This window comes from Carlito syrichta, unplaced genomic scaffold (assembly GCF_000164805.1).
Source record: "Carlito syrichta isolate Samal-C Ts95f unplaced genomic scaffold, Tarsius_syrichta-2.0.1 Scaffold66630, whole genome shotgun sequence".
Taxonomy (NCBI): Eukaryota; Metazoa; Chordata; class Mammalia; order Primates; family Tarsiidae; genus Carlito; species Carlito syrichta.
Window position 1 is genome coordinate 159,428 of NW_007010726.1, and position 16,567 is coordinate 175,994.

The window sequence follows — 16,567 nt, forward strand, 5'->3', positions numbered from 1 at the left end:
CCCGGGAGCGACCACTGCACTCCAGTCTGGGCGACAGAGTGAGACTCCAACTCAAAAAACAAACAAACAAACAAACAAACAGACAACAAACAAAAAATACTAGTTGCACTGCTCTGTTTATAATTGCTCATGTTAGACAAACAGTAGACAAATGCAGCAATAAATCGGTTGTATTAACAGAATATCTTCCTCATTGCATGTGTAGTTGTCGTTTGAGTACAGATTCCATGCCTATGACTGAGTTTCTTCTAGTATGATTGGAAGTTTCTTTTTTCTTTGCTCTGCATAAAACTGCTGTGGAGTCTCTATAGAAAGTGGCATTTTGGAGTTTCCCTTTTTTTTGTAAAGCAATTGTCTGCCTAGTTTGTTGTCCGCTTAACTTTAGTTACCTTTTAAACGTTGGCATTGTAGATAAAACAACTTGCAAAAAGTTAAGAAAAAAATTAGCTAGGTGCCTGGAATTTCCCTTGAAGGAACACAAGATTTTCTTTATTTTCAAGCTTGGGGAACCCCCAGGCTCCTAAGAGGAGTCACTTCTCTGTCTCACCAGGGGCTTGGGTGAGGTGGGTGGACTTTAGAAGCAACAACCTTTAGGACTAGTGCTTATTGTGGCATCACTGACTTGCTTCCCTTCGGAACCCGGGTCTTGGGTGAGAGGCTAATGTGGACTGGCTGGTCTTCAGAACTAATTAGTGGTGCACTAATTAGTGGTGGTGACTTGTTCACAACTTGGCCAAACAACAGTCTTTTCCTTTCTGGAGTATGAAAAATAAGTCATTGTAATTCTCAGCCCTTTTTCCCTCTCCCAATCCCAGCCGCACCCATAGGAAAGACCACAGGACTCACTGAGACCTTGATTGTGGAGATCAGGATTTCTGTAGTGGTGCCATTTTAGTGATTCAGGCCTCAATTAATGGGGTGGCAAATTAGCTCTAACTGCTGAATTTGCATAATTTATTGGAAAAAAATAAAGCTGAATACAGGACTTCTAGGGTATCCTGACAAAGCAATACAGGATATAGGACAAAACTATTAAATACAGGACCTGTCCTGTGTATGTGTATACAGGATGCCAGGTCACCCTAATTTAGAAATCTGTGGAGCTGAAGTGGGTCACAGCTCTTCCCCCCTTCTACTCACCCTTTTGACATAAATGTTAGGTTTAACAATGAGACAGTCTCTATCAGATCCCCGACCTTTACGTCAGCATAGAAAGTTTTGAGATGGCTGACTAGATGGTAGAACCTTCTCTGAACATGTTGAATAGAAAGGAAGGGACATCATGGCTGCAGTGTCTGACTAAGAGTTTCTTTTACCCAACTGCCCATCTTTAACCATACTCTCATGGGCAGCATTATAAGGGCCATCAGAATTTCTCTGAGCTCTTGTTTATGTCCCCGGGAGCCCTAGATAGGTACCTGGCAGTCTGCAGGCACAGGACTCTTTGTGCAGTTGGTGATGGACAGGTGTTTCCCATGGTTTCTATAAACACAATTAGACTTTGGGACAGTTTAGAGAAAAGACTAGATTCATGGCAAATATGTCAAATAAAAGGTACTCACTTTCCCAGGAACACCTGTCAGAGAGTGATGAGAAAAAGCTATTCTCTTAGGAATAGAAACAAAAAATATACAATGCACATGAGAATGAGATTAATGAGAACTGTAGGAGCAGTGGAGGACCTCCTGGGAAATGACAGGAAGGAAAGAAAACCGAGTAGAGAGAGATGGGAAACATGTTAAGGAAGCAGAAGACAGAAGATTGCAAAACTCAATTGCCCTTCTCAAACTAACCTGTGGGCTTAATGCAAATCCAACTCTTTATAAGTGTTAAAAGGATTCCAGAGTGAATTAAATATTTGAGAGGAAAAAAAACACTAAATATAATGGGAAAGTATATTATCAGAGATTCTGAAACAATATTATCAGAGATTCTGAAACAAAATAGAAATGATGAAGGAATTAAAATTGTTTGGCTAGTGCTGTCTAGTTAAGATTCTTAAAAAGATGTGTACTCAAAAGTATAGAAACATAGGCCAAAGAAAAAGAATGAAAACACAGAAGTGTTTGAAATTTGCTAGAGTAACTTTCTCAGAAAGAGAGGAAAGGATTATTTAGTGAATATTCTTGGAATAATTGGATCCTCAATCTTGAGAGGGAACATAATGGGATCCTTACCCTCTCTTATATGTAGGGTTAAAGTCAGCTAAATTAAATAATCCCATGGGGAAAATAAGGTTTTAAAAACTAGCTGAAAAAATAAAAGTATAGTCTTATGAAAGACTAAAAACTCCTCAGCTTGGAAGCAATGAAAAGAATCACAGAATAAAAGTTATGCAGATATTTTTTTTTGAGTTGGAGTCTCAGTCCGTCACCCAGGCTGGAGTGCCTTGGCATACTCACGGTGACCCCAGTGTCGACCAGCAGGGCTCCTGTGATCCTTCCGCCTCACCTCAGCCTTCCAGGTAGTCAGAACTACAGGTGCACGCTACTACTAATTTTTTTTTTTTTAGTTGGAGTCTCACTCTGTTGCCCAGACTGGAGTGCAGTGGCCACTCCCGGCCATCGCAGCCTCGAACTGCTGGGCTCCGGCGATCCTTCCGCCTCAGCCTTCCAAGTAGCTGGAACTACAGGCACACGCTACCACCCCCGGCTAATTTTTGATTTATTGTAGAGATGAGGTCTCACCAAGTTGCCCAGGTGGGTCTCGAACCCGCGGTCTCAGGCAATCCACTCACCTCAGCCTCCCAAAGGCGCGAGATTACAGACTGAGCCACCGAGCCCAGCTCGGATTTTTTATTTATTGTAATTTGTTATTTATTGAAGAGATGAGGTCTCGCTAAGTTGCCCGGGCTGGTCTCGACCCTGCAGACTCAGGCAATCCACTTGTCTCGGCCTCCTAAAGTGCTGGGATGACAGACTGAGCCACCAAGTCTGGCCAAAAGTTACACAGATTTTAACATAACAGTATTACATTTTGATATTATATTAAAAACTAAAGTCACAGGAACAGTGGCTTGAACCTGTGATCCCACCTACTTGGGAGGCTGAGGTGAGAGGATTGCTCAGACATTTCCTACAGCAATGAAAGCCTGGAGTTGAGGGTAAAGGAAATAAAAATATTTACCCCAAAATATATTTCTTTTTGGCATATTTTGAGATGGCTATCAGAGAGTCAGCAAACGGAAGTGACCCTGCAAACCCCTGTCTTTTCTGGGGGACATTTACATCGGTAGAGAATCTGCATGATACAGCCAGGTCTTTCCTAGTTGTAACTGAGTATCTCAGCCTTAAAAGATATTTTTAGGTTTTTTTCCCTCTCTTTCTTAATCTTAAGCCATGACACATGTTTAGAAATGTCTTTTCTCCCTTTATCTACCAGACACTCCCTTGAACCATGTCCACTTATCTGACTGTATGCTTGCTTAGAAATCTCAGGGGCTAATCTTAAAACAGCCTGACTGTGGGACCTTCTGACTTGGGATATTTGTGAGACAGTTGATCTATAACATGACTGCAGCTGAGATAACACCAACCAGCCCCCTGGGAGGACCACCACCCATCATAAGCCATCGAAACAAAACACCCTGTGCCATTCCTGAAGGTTTTCTCCTACCAAGTTTCCTTTTTTAAACCCTTGCACTCAGCTTAAAAATATGACATGGCTTATTTGAGGCATAAACCTGGCCTTTTCCCCATCTGAGGCTTTGGAATAAAATCACCTTTCTCTTACTACATCATGTGCTTGTTTATTTCAGTTTATAAAGCAGCTGAGTTTACTATCAGTAACATTGTCAGATATAAGAAAGATTAACTGAGAGTCTGACACCTTAAAGATCTGAAAGAAACATTTATCACTGATTCTCTCTTAAGGCTGCTACCTGTAAGGCTTCATCTACATAACAAGACCACTTTTGCTAGCCAAATCTCATCTCCCTCTCTTAACCTGTTTTGTCACTATAACCTGGTTTATCTGATTTATCACCACAATGCTTTTAGCCATCCCCAGAGTCCCCTTTCTTTCAGTAGTCTCAAGATGGGGTACAAGCTTCTGTACCCCATTGGGGGATGGGCAGTCACTCTATGACTCTCCCTGTGTGCATGTTAGCAAAATTTGTATACCTTTTCTACAATTATTCTGCCTTTTTTAGTTGATTTTCAGTGAAACTTCAGATAGCAAAAGGCAGATTGTTTCCTTTCCCTCTGCAAGGGTCAGGCAAGTTTGGTTTAGAATCTCTACCCAGTGAGTTTACTGAAGTTAAGTTTCTCTGCCCAAGTCAGGAAAATAATATTTCATGCTTTCTTAGAATTGTGGGTTAAATGAACACTAATAATATGAACACTAAAAGAAGAAAGATGAGGCAAATTAATAGAAGCAGAGATTTTATTGGGGTCAAGCTTAAGGATTACAACTCAGGAACATAGATTCAAGTTGCCCTCAATATATACTTTGATTAGCAGCAATTACAAGTGTGCCACTGCACTCCAGCCTGGGCGACGGAGTGAGACTCCAACTCAAAATAATAATAATAATAATAATAATAATTTATCTGGAGAACATAAATGGAACGGGTTGTCTTTGCCTGGCTATCTAAGGAGGTGAGCATTCTGTCTTCCCAATCTCTGGTGTGCACTACATTATGATGTAAACTTTATCCAATAAAACAGTTTTCTTTACTACTTATGTGAGAGATTTTATGGTTTGGGAAAAGATTTTGTTTTCAGTTATATTTCCCCAAATCATGCAAAAATGTTGTGTGGGTGGTGGTCACAGTGTGCAGTAAGCTCAAGAGGGCTGAGTGGTGGCAGAATCCTCTTAATTCTTAGCTTCCTCATCAGTGAAATGAGGAGAATAACAACTGTCTCCCAGTGTCACTGAAAGAATTTACTTAAATTATGTATGCAGGCTGGATGCGGTGGCTCAAGCCTGTAATCCCAGCACTTTGGGAGGCCAAGGCCAGAGGATCACCTGAGCCCAGGAGTTTGAGACCAACCTGGGAAACTTGGTGAGACCTTGTCCCTACAATAAATAAAAAAATTAGCCAGGTGTGGTAGTTTGTGCCTGTAGTTCCAGCTACTTGGAAGGCCGAAGCAGAAGGATTGCCTGAGCCCAGCAGGTGGAAGCTGCGGTGGCCGTGAGCGTGCCATTGCCCTCCAGCCTGGGCAACAGAGTGAGACGCCAACTGAAAAAAAATTATGTGTGCAGATTCCAGAAGCTCAGCCTGTGCTTAGTACTTATGTGTTCCCAGTCCTCACCTTCATATGGAACTAAAAAAAGAGCACCGAATGAGATGAGAAGCCTGGCCATGTCCCTGGAGTGATGGAACCTGTGACTCAGCCATGCTGCCTCCAAAATGTGAAGGGATTTGATGAATTGGATTGTCCCTGGGCCCCACCGACACAGACTGGCTTAGACAGACCAGACAGCATTTTACCCTTTACTTTTTCACTGGCATAAACCTCTTCGTACTGTGCTGAAGAGGGGAAATGCAACACAATGAGAGCGGGGGATTATTTTGGCATCCTTTTCTAAGGAAGCCAAAAGAACTGCTGATCTTACAAGGAAACTTTGCTCTCTGAAGATTTTAATGCTAATTTTGCAAAATTAGAAATCTCAGTCTTTTAGGGAGTGTTTCAAGCAAAGTCCCCAATTCTGGGACTCAATAAATCACAAAAAAACTTGCAGGCCTTATGAACTCTGAGCAAGGCCATGTGTGGGGCCAGGATTCCCAGTGTCCAGGTGGCTGTTGATTATGACCCAGAGCATGACATTCTGTCAACCTAATATATATATATTGAGTTGGAGTCTCCGTTGCCCAGGCTGGAGTACAGTGGTACACTCACAGCCACCCCAAAGTCAACCTGCTGGAGTCCAGCGATCCTTTCACCTCAGCCTTCCAAGTAGCTGGAACTACAGGTGCACGCTACCATGCCTGGCTAATTTTTGATTTATTGTAGAGATGAGGTCTCACCAAGTTGCCCCAGGCTGGTCTCGAACTCACAGTCTCAGGCAATCCACTCGCCTCGGCCTCCCCAAGTACTGGGATTGCAGGCTGAGCCACCGAGCCTGGACATCAACCTAATATTTTTAACCAACCTGTCCGCATCATAAACATGGAGCCAGTGCCCTTAAGGGATCATGGTGACACCGTAGCTAAAGAGAAGAAACCCCAGAACTAGCTCCCGAATTCCCATCCCTGGAACCAAACAAATGGCCAAGGAAAAACAAAAACATGGGAAACCTTTACAACTTCAAAACTCGAGAGAAGTGCCCAGGCACTACATGTTGCACACAACATGTGCTAGATATTTTGTGCTAGATGCACTGAAAATAGGACCAGACCAAAAGGTGGACACACCGTTCCCAGGCGGTATGTCCTGGGATGTATGTAAAGAAGGACCGTGGAGTTCAACCCTCTGCCTCTAATTTGGGAGCTCAGCTGGGCTATAGGCAACACCATCTACTCGAGTTAGATGTCAGGTCTACCCATCAGCCTGAGTAAACAACTTGGAATCTATTGAAGGAGATTTCAAGTAAAGGATGGCAGTGAGCCTAGCTTCCTGTGACAAAGGTATAGTAGTATGTGCTAAGCACTGTTTAAGGAAATTAAGGGCAACATGAGATAAAGGGGGATCAAAGTGAATACCTTGAGATGGCAAAGAAGACAAAAGGTGAAAGAAGAACCATAGGAGATACATCATACATAGCAGAACTTAAAGCCCAAGGATAGAGTGAAATACAGAGCCCATTCTTCACAAAGAAAATCAGGGATATGTAAATAAAGTCTGGGAAGCTCTTTGAGATGGTAAAGAACATGTCAAAAGTTCAAAATGGAAGAGAGAAGATGAAAGAAGAGAAAACAGAATGACTGAGATCTCATATTGGCTATCTTTCATTTTTTTTTTCCGAGTTGGAGTCTCACTCTGTTACCCAGGCTGGAGTACAGTGGCACACTCACGGCCATCCCAGAATCGACCTGCTGGGCTCAGGCCACCCTTCTGCTTCAGCCTTCCAAGTAGCTGGAACTACAGGCACGCACTTCCATGCTTGGTTAATTTTTGATTTATTGTAGAGATGAGATCTCGCCGAGTTGTCTGGGCTGGTCTTGAGCCCGCAGGCTCAGACAATCCACTTGCCTTGGCCTCCCAAAGTGCTGGGATGATAGGCTGAGCCACCGAGCCTGGCCGGCTATCTTTGTTTCTAGAGAAAAAGAAAGGAAAAGCTGAAAAGAAACAATATTCAAAGATTTAAGAAATGTCAACACCTGTTTCCCTTACTTAAAAAAGTGAGGCCCACTGCCTTAGCAGACTGGTGTACCCATGTGCTCTTTGAGCTATGGCCATTGCCATGTTTCCTGCCTTTGGATCCCTTCCCTAGCTTGGGGAGGTGAATCTCCTCTTTCTCTCTCTCTCTCTAATTTACTTTTAAAATAAACTATATTTTCTAATCCAAAAAAAAGCCAGGAAGGTAGGGAGGAAGAGCAGGAGTGGGCATGGTGACGGTGGGTCTGAGTGGTCACTGGGAGACACAATAGGGGCTCGGCCACCACAGTGGACCAAAGGGCAGTGTTAGGTAAAGACTTGGATTCTGGGCCCTCCATTCCTTTCCTCGTAGTGATGGCAGGTCAAGGAAGGCCAGTCATCCAGCCTTTTTGAGGTGGAACCAGGAGGACAGAGTAGGTAAACCACGAATGATGTCTGGCACAAGTAACAGCCTAAACATAAATGGTGCTGTGACTTTCTGTTCCTGCCACTGCTTGGTGCTGCCCCGCCAACATGGGGGTACCAATTCTGTGAGGATACATATTCTCTTCTAGGTCCAGGTCCTTTCTGTTCAGTTCCTCTTCCTGCATAGGCTTCTTCCTGGTTCTTCTTCCTGTCCAACCTCCATCCTGTTTAGTTCCCCTTCCTGTTCAGCCCTCTTCCAGTCTGAGTCTCTTTCTCTCCAGTTTCCCTTCCTGCCCAGGCTCCTTTCTGTCCAAGTCCCTTCCTGTCCACTTCCCTTTCCTGTCCAGGCCCCTTCCTTCCTCTCTCATTTTCCTTCTTGTCCAGGTCCCTTCCTGTCAAGTTCCCTTTTTTGTCCAGTTTTCTTTCCCGGCCAGTCTCTTCTTGTCTAGTTCTCTTTCCTGTCCAGTCCTCTTCCTGTTTATCCCCCTCCCTATCCAGTCCCCTTTCATGTCCAGCTTCATTATTGTCCAGTTTCTTGTCCTGTTATCCTTCCTGTCCAGTTTCCCTTCCTGTCTGGGCCCCATCCTGTCCAAGTAGCCCTTCTTGGTCCAGGGCTCAGCCTCCCAGTCCAGGGTCCCATCTCTCTCTACCTACACAATCACATACACACTTGTGTCAGATGGACCTCATGAGCCCCTACCAATGCCAGGCAGGATGGCTCAAGCGGCTCTTGCACTAGTCAGGGATTCTCCTGAATACACTGAGGCCAGGGAGCCAACTTGGCTTGGGTTCAGAGTGCTGACATTTATCAATATCGGTAGTTTGTGAAGCTTCCTAAGATCAGCACATCTGTGGCTCATTTTTCTTTTGCCTTGCCAGATGTCACCCAGATGCTTTCCAAGAGAGGCCAGGCCCTTGTTCTCATCCTGAGGTTCACAGAGAGCATGGAGCTCCTGGCCCCGGTGAGAGAATTGGAGTCTTCCTGCTACTTCTGGCCTGGCCCCTCGGTGAGCTTAGCTGAGCTCTGGGGAAGCCTATGCTGCTGCCCATCCAGCCTTCTCAGCAGTTGAGCCCTGGACACTCAGCTGAGCTCCCTGGGCATCTATTCTCTGGAAAATGGGAGCTGGATTCACCTTTGCAGGGGATAAATTCCAGAACAAGGAGAAAGCCGGAGCTCAGGGCCTGACCTCATAGGCACTCAGCCCCTGTAGATTGGCCTGCTGCTGTTGCCACTAGGGTTGTGGATATTGTCCTTACTATTATTAGTGGTCATACTCTTTTTTTTTTTTTTTTTTGAGTTGGAGTCTCACTCTGTCGCCCAGATTGGAGTGCAGTGGCCACTCCCGGCCACCGCAGCCTCGACCTACTGGGCTCCAGCGATCCTTCCGCCTCAGCCTTCCAAGTAGCTGGAATTACAGGTGCGTGCTACCACGTCCGGCTAATTTTTCTGATTTTATTGTGGAGATGAGGTCTTGCCTGCCCAGGCGGGTCTCGAACCCGTGGGCTTGAGCAATCCACTCACCTCAGCCTCCCAAAGGCGCGGGATTACAGGCTGAGCCACCAAGCCCGGCTTCTTTTTTTTTTTTGAATTGGAGTCTCACTCTGTCACCCAGACTGGAGTGCAGTGGCCGCTCCTGGCCACTGCAGCCTCGATCTGCTGGGCTCCGGTGATCTTTCTGCCTCAGACTTTCAAGTAGCTGGAACTACAGGTATGTGCTACCATGCCCGGCTAATTTTTTTAATTTATTGTAGAGATGAGGTCTTACCAAGTTGCCCAGGAGGGTCTCGAACCTGCGGGCTCAGACAATTCACTCACCTCGGCCTCCTCGCAAAGCGTGGGATTACAGGCTGAGCCACCGAGCCCGGTCGGTTATACTCTTTTCTTTCCCTAGTTTTGTTAGTTGTAAATGACTATTTTCAATTGTAAGAAGTATTTTTAAAAATTCACTGGTGGTTTTTTGGAGTTGGAGTCTCACTCTGTCACCCAGGCTGGAGTGCAGTGGCACGCTCATGGCCACCCCAGTGTCGACCTGCTGGGCTCCAGCGATCCTTCTGCATCAGCCTTCTAGGTAGCTGGAACTGCAGGTGTGCGCTACCATGCTTGGCTAGTTTTTTAATTTTATTGTAGAGACGAGGTCTCACCATGTTGCTGGTCTCAAACCCATGAACTTAGGCAATCTTCTTGCCTGGACCTCCCAAAGTGCTGGTATTGAAGGCTTGAGCCACTGAGCCTGGTCAAAAAATTCACTGGTTTTTAATATTAGGATCGAGCTAACATAATGCCTCGTTGTTCATTCTTTTAAATCTCCAAATTCCATTTATGTGTTCTTATTGCCTCGGAATAACTCTTAAAGGATTACACCATAGTGACCCTGTGGATTTCTTTTAAGTTGAATGGAAATTTAAGCAAACATTTTTGGTAGGATTGAACCTACTTCCTAATTTTTTTGAGACTTAGGTTTTTTTTAGAGTAGTTTAAGATTCATGGAAAAATTGAGAGGAACGTAGAGATTTCCCAAATACACCCTGCCCCATGCATGTACAGCCCCCTCCTCATCAACTTCCCCCACTAGAATAGTACATTTGTTATAATCAGTGAACCCAAAGTCCATAGTTTACATTGGGGTTCATTCTCGATGTTATACATACTATGGGTTTAGACAAATGTGTAATGACATGTACCCATCATTGTATCATACAGAGGTAACTCCACTGCCTTAAAAACCCTCTGTACCCCACCTATTCATCTCTCTTTTCTCCCAGTCTCTGGTAACCACTGATCTTTTTCTTTTTTCTTTTTGGAGTTGGAGTCTCACTCTGTCACCCAGACTGGAGTGCAGTGGCCGCTTGACCTGCTGGGCTCCGGCAATCCTTCTGCCTCAGTCTTCCAAGTAGCTGGAACTATAGGCACGCACTACCACACCCAGTTAATTTTTTGATTTATTGTAGAGATGAGGTCTCGCCAAGTTGCCCAGATGGGTCTCGAACCTACGGGGTCAGGCAATCTACTCACCTCAGCCTCCCAAAGCATGGGATTACAGGCTGAGCCACCGAGCCCAGCCACCACTGATCTTTCTACTCTCTCCACAATTCTGCGTTTTCCAGAATGTCATGTAGTTGGATTCATCTAGTGTACAGCCTTTCCAGATAGGCTTATTTCACTTATAAACATGCATGGAAGTTTTGTCCATGTCTTTCCATTGTTTGACAGTTTCTTTTTAGTGCTGAATAATATTCCATTGTCTGGATGTATTACAGTTTATTTATTCAATCACCTATGGAAGGATATCTTGGCTGTTTCCAAATTTCCAAGCTATCAAAAAAGTTCTATAAACATTTGTGTTTTTGGGTGGACCTGTGTTCTCAACTCATTTGGATAAATACTGAGGTGCACAGTTGCTGGATTGAATGGTAAGAATATGTTTAGTTTTGTAAGAAGCTATCAAGCAGTCTTTCAAGATGATGGTACCATTTTGCATTCCTGTTGCTCTACATCCTTAGCAGCATTTGGTGTTGTCAGGGTTCCAGATTTTGGCCGTTCTAGTAGGTATGTGTTAAAATTGAAGAATGTGTGCATTTCCTATTGAAATTGTCCACTCTCAGGGCCAGTGTGTCAAGCTGTCTATCACCCTTCAGGGACAGTGGCTGTGCCCTGTACAATGAAGCAAGTATCAACTTATAGCTTTCCTCAGGAAATCGAGCTCTGTGAAGTCATTGCTTATTTGTAGCCAGTGCATAAAAGGAATGAAGAGCTACTTGAATGAATGAAAGAATGGCACATACAGTTAGTGTTCCCACCCTATTCCCATGTGGTGAGGCTGACTCTGGCATTTGTTGGTGTAGAAAACACTTTAATAAATTCCCAGGGGTAAATCTCCAGAAATGTTGGCATCTGGGTCCAAGCTTACAGCTGAGTCATGGCTCTGACCATGGGTAGGATCAGAGAGCAGGCCTGAGCTCAGGCTCTTAGCAGCAGATCTTCCAGTTACTGTGGTCTCTGGATAAGACAGCAGCAGGAAGCCTCACACCCTAGGCCTAAATATTTAAACGAATCATTCAAGTTCACACTCTGTTAAATGAATATGTTCTCACCTAATGGAAACGTTGGAAATACACACAAGAGCCCAAGAAGCTAAGTGCATAGCTCCCTTTCCTGAGGGGTTCCCCTTGGGTCAGGGTCCGACCACAGTGAGAGGAGCGGGTCATGGGGTCACTGGGTCACTGCAGATGAACCTCACAAGGTCAATGGGACTTGCTGCCATAATAATTCATCAGGATTTTTCAGCAGCAACCAGAATCTGAGTTTTCATGTAAAAAAGAGTTACAACTTTAAAATATTGACTGAAAAAAACTTTACATGCCACTCATAGGAAAAGTTTGGTCCTTGAGTCCCCAGCTAGGGCAGCCTTGACCTCACACCAGGTCTGAATGCTCTCCCTGGACACCTGCTCCATGTCTTCCCCTAGTGAAACCAGAAGAGCTACCTAGGTCTGGGGAGTCTCGGGTTGGAGCTGCAAGAACGACATGGACCACCCACAGCACCTGTTTCTGGGAGCACTCCTCCTAGGAGAATAGGAGAGGACTTTATGGGAGAGGAGCCCTCGGGGTATCTTACAAACACACCCTTCTCCAGCAGATGGAGGGGACAGTCATGGGGCCTTAAGTGTTGTCCTCCCTGAATTCTCTTCTTCTAAGATGTGATTGCTCATCCCTGAAAAGTGGAACATGGACTCATGGCACTCAAAACCATAGACCGTCAGAGGCTGGGTGTGGGTTGGGGAACTGCCTGCCCAATATTTGCTTTTTATAAACATGAAGTGAAACCAGCAAAGCTGAGAAACATGGCAAAGATACTGCCTGGATGTCCAGGGGAGCAGCTGGGTGCTCAGGTCCTCAGCCTCTTGGTCCACACACTGCCCCAGGTCTCAAGTAAGGGCCAGAAATGCAAATGCCGCTCCAGGGCCCTCAAGGTACCACGTTAGAGTTGAGGGCCTACAACTTGATTAATCCTCACAGGAAGAGACTGGTGGGAATGATGGGAAAATCCCCATGTGCTCCTCTGGGGTTGCTCTGGATACAGACTTGTGTTTGCCCAAACTGAATGAACACACAGCGATCCACCCAACCATCACACAAGGGAATGCGTGAGGTCGCTGTGCTTCTAAGGGCACTGCCTGCGGTTTCTCCTCTAACCACAGAGAGACAGAGACGTGGAGGGAAATGTGGCTGTGAATGGGAGCAGGGCCAGTGGAGGAAGCAGGGGTAGCTTTGACTGGGGTACCTAGGGAATGCAAGCTCTCAGGCCCACTGGGGAAAACCTCCCTCAGTGTAATAGGAACCCAAGATCTCCCAGTGTACCCAGGCCCACCTGAGTTTCTCGTTGTCATTCCAGAGCAAACTGCCCAGCACACAGATGCCCGTCACCATCACCATTGCCTAAGAGAGAGGACACCGGGCATGAGGGGTGCAGCAGAGGCACGGGGTGAGGGAAGAAGCCAATGACATAGCTCCCTTTGAGAAACATGGCAAAGATGTGAGAGGAGAACAGACAGGGGCTCATGGCCTGTGGGACACCTGACCATGTGAGGGGGTGCAGTGGGGATGTGGATCAAGCGCCGGCAGCTGCTCTGAGTGGGTGTCTCGAGATCAAAGTGGCAGCATGAGAAAGACTTTCTTGTGCAGCACGTGGAGGGTTCATGAAAGTCTTCCATGGGGACCTTGGAATTCAGCTCTTTTAATTGCTCAGTGCCCTGTGCTGCCCTGCTGTCTACATAAAAGCAAAGCACCCTATTCATCTCTGCCTGCAGAGACTGCGGACATAGCTCCCTGTTTAAGCAAAGTGGAGAAAATATATATGTCAAACATATATAGGACACAGCCTGCTGCTCGTGGTTGTGGCACCTCTCTTGTGGAGAGGTCTGTGCTTGGCCGCCTCCTTCCCTTTGTCCCCAGACTGAGTTGATTTGTCCAAATGACTGAGGAGCTGGGGGAGAAGTGTGTTCATAGCTCTGGCCACCATCCTGGACAGAAAAGGACTGAAGCCTGCTTAGTCCCGCAATGCTGTTTCTCCTTCTCCTTCTCTATAGAGCGAGCCTTCCTTGGAAGGCAGGTGCCCATCAGAGTCAGACCGCTCCCCCCCTCCCAGAGCATCCCAGGGTGCCTGCTCCAAGGAGAGACCCAGTGAATATTCATCAAACTGGGTTGAGCCCAGTGGTGATTTTACTGAGTCTCCAGAAAACCTGACTCCAAAAGCTCTTAGCTTCTTGAGCCCTAGAAGAGAACTATTTTTAGTGAGTGTTTTGTCTCCTAAGGTGAATGACTGTGGCAAAAGCCAGCTGGGGGCTTATTTAATCAAGATGCTCTTGGAAGTGTTTATTCTAATCAGTGCTACCAACCCCCTCTATTTGAGGAACAAACCCCACAGCTCCTTCCGGCTCTGTGGGTTCCAGACCTGGAGAAAGTAGGCACACTGTAAGCAGGGGCAAGAAGCCCAGGCCAGGAGTGTCTCCAGTCCTGTCGCATGCTTCTCCTTCCTTTAAATGAACCCTCTCATGGAGTCTTAGCTCTGGAGAGGCCTGGAGATATACTCACTCCAGCCCACAAATTTCACGTTTTTACAAATGCCTGGACTATTGAATGACAGATTTGTCTACTGACAGACAGACAGGAAGATATGTTTATAATTCTCTGTCCTACATCATTTAATGCTCCCAGGACCATATTTACCCAAGATAACTCTGCTGTGAAAAAGACTCTCCTTGACCAAATGTTAGGTTCCTCTGAGCCCATCTTTTTGACTATGACTTGACTTTGGGCTTTTGTCATTGCTGAGTCTAGGTTTTTTTTTTTTTTTTGAGTTGGAGTCTCACTCAGTTGCCCAGACTGGAGTGCAGTGGATGCTCCCGGCCACCGCAGCCTCGCCTGCTAGGCTCCGGCGATCCTTCGCCTCAGCCTTCCAAGTAGCCGGAACTACAGGCATGTGCCACCATGCCTGGCTAATTTTTTGATTTATTGTAGAGATGGGGTCTTGCCAAGTTGTCCAGGCTGGTCTCGAACCTGTGAGCTCAGACAAGCCTCTCACCTCGGCATCCCAAAGTGCTGGGATTATAGGTGTGAGCCACCGCTCTCAGCAACTGAGTACAGTTTTAACAAGAATCCTAATAAGCCAAGTCAGAGAGAGTCCTCCCACCCTTGATATCTGATTGGGTTCCTCATCCTTCACCATTCCCACTTGATGTCTGATCATCCTGGCCTGTTTTCTGCAAGAATCTTGCTAGGTCGGTTTAGCCAGAACCCCCCACCCTGATGTACCCTCTTAGTAATATTCCATCTAGCACCCCCTCCAACCTGCTCTGTGACTGTCAATTCCCACTTGTCTTTGCTGTATTTAGAGTTGAGCCCAGTTCTATGCTGAAGTTTCTTTTCTCCTATTGCAATAGCTTCTGAATCAAATGTTTTTGCCACTTCAGCTACTTTCTGGCTGTGGTTATCTTTAACAGCTGTTAGGACAGACATTTTCTCCCCTGAGCAATTGCTACGCCTTTTAGCACAAAAACATGTGCTGCTTGTGTGTTCCAACACCAATTCTCCTACACCTTGGTTCCCTACAGCGCAATTCAGACCTGGCACCGAACAACCCAAGTGCAGACCACACAAGTTAAAGGGCAAAGTCAGTTCTGCTGACCAACTGCAAATTCAGGGGTTCCCACGGCCTTCCTTAGGCTTGCTGATTTGCTACCAACTCACAGAATGAAGGAAGTCTCTTCTCTGTATTTATGATTACCACTTCATCGTAAAGAATGTTGATAAACAGCCAGAGAAAGGGGCTGTAGGGTGGGGATCAAGAGGGTCCCAAGCACAGGAGTTCCCCAGAGTTAGATTGCCCCATCCTCCTGTATATGGATGTGTTCACTAATCAGGAAGTTCCCTGAGCCTGGTGTTCAGTTTTTTGTTTTTTTTTTTTGAGTTGGAGTCTCACTCTGTCACCCAGACTGGAGTGCAGTGGCCGCTCCTGGCCTGGCCAACGCAGCCTCGACCTGCTGGGCTCTGGCGATCCTTCCACCTCAGCCTTCCAAGTAGCTGGAACTACAGGTGTGCACTACCATGCCTAGCTAATTTTTTTTGATTTATTGTAGAGATGAAGTCTCACCAAGTTGCCCAGGAGGGTCTCGAACCCGCGGGCTCAGGCAATCCACTCACCTCAGCCTCCCAAGGCACAGGATTACAGGCTGAGCCACCAAGCCTGGCTTGGTGTTCAGTTTTTAACAGTGTTTAATGACATAGCCAAGTTTGGTTAAATTACTGGCCATGTGATTAAGCTCAATTTCCAGCCCCCTTTGCCGCTCTGGAGATGGTTGAGGTGAAAGTTCCAATCCTCCAACCCTAGGGCGGTTTTTCTGGCCACCAGCCCCAACCTGAAGCTGTCTGGAGGCCACCAGGAGTCACCTCATTAACACAACAAAGACAAGACACTCCTAACCACTCAGGAAATTCAGAGTATTCCTGAAACTCTGTGCTAAGAACCAGGGACAAAGATCAAATAGCCCTTTTATTTTATTGCAACTTGAGAAAGAAGTGAAATATAAATAAATCAAATGCACTAATTTGCTTCCTTCCTTTCATTTTTTTTCCTCTCTTTCTCCTTCTTTCTTTCCCTCCTTTCTACATGATGCTTTTAAAAAATCAACTGTCCCAGTGGGAATGGCAGACTGACTTTAATTTGTATGAAGAAGTTTTAGTGTACCACTAGTTTAATCAACACTGTGTTAAACAGTTTGCAAACACTTAAATTGCCTTAATAGAAGAAAAATCTCCAGGAAATTGAGATCTGACCCTCCACTGTGCTCTGTACACATAAAATGGAGATCATACAATCCTATTTCATTGTTATGAGTTGAACT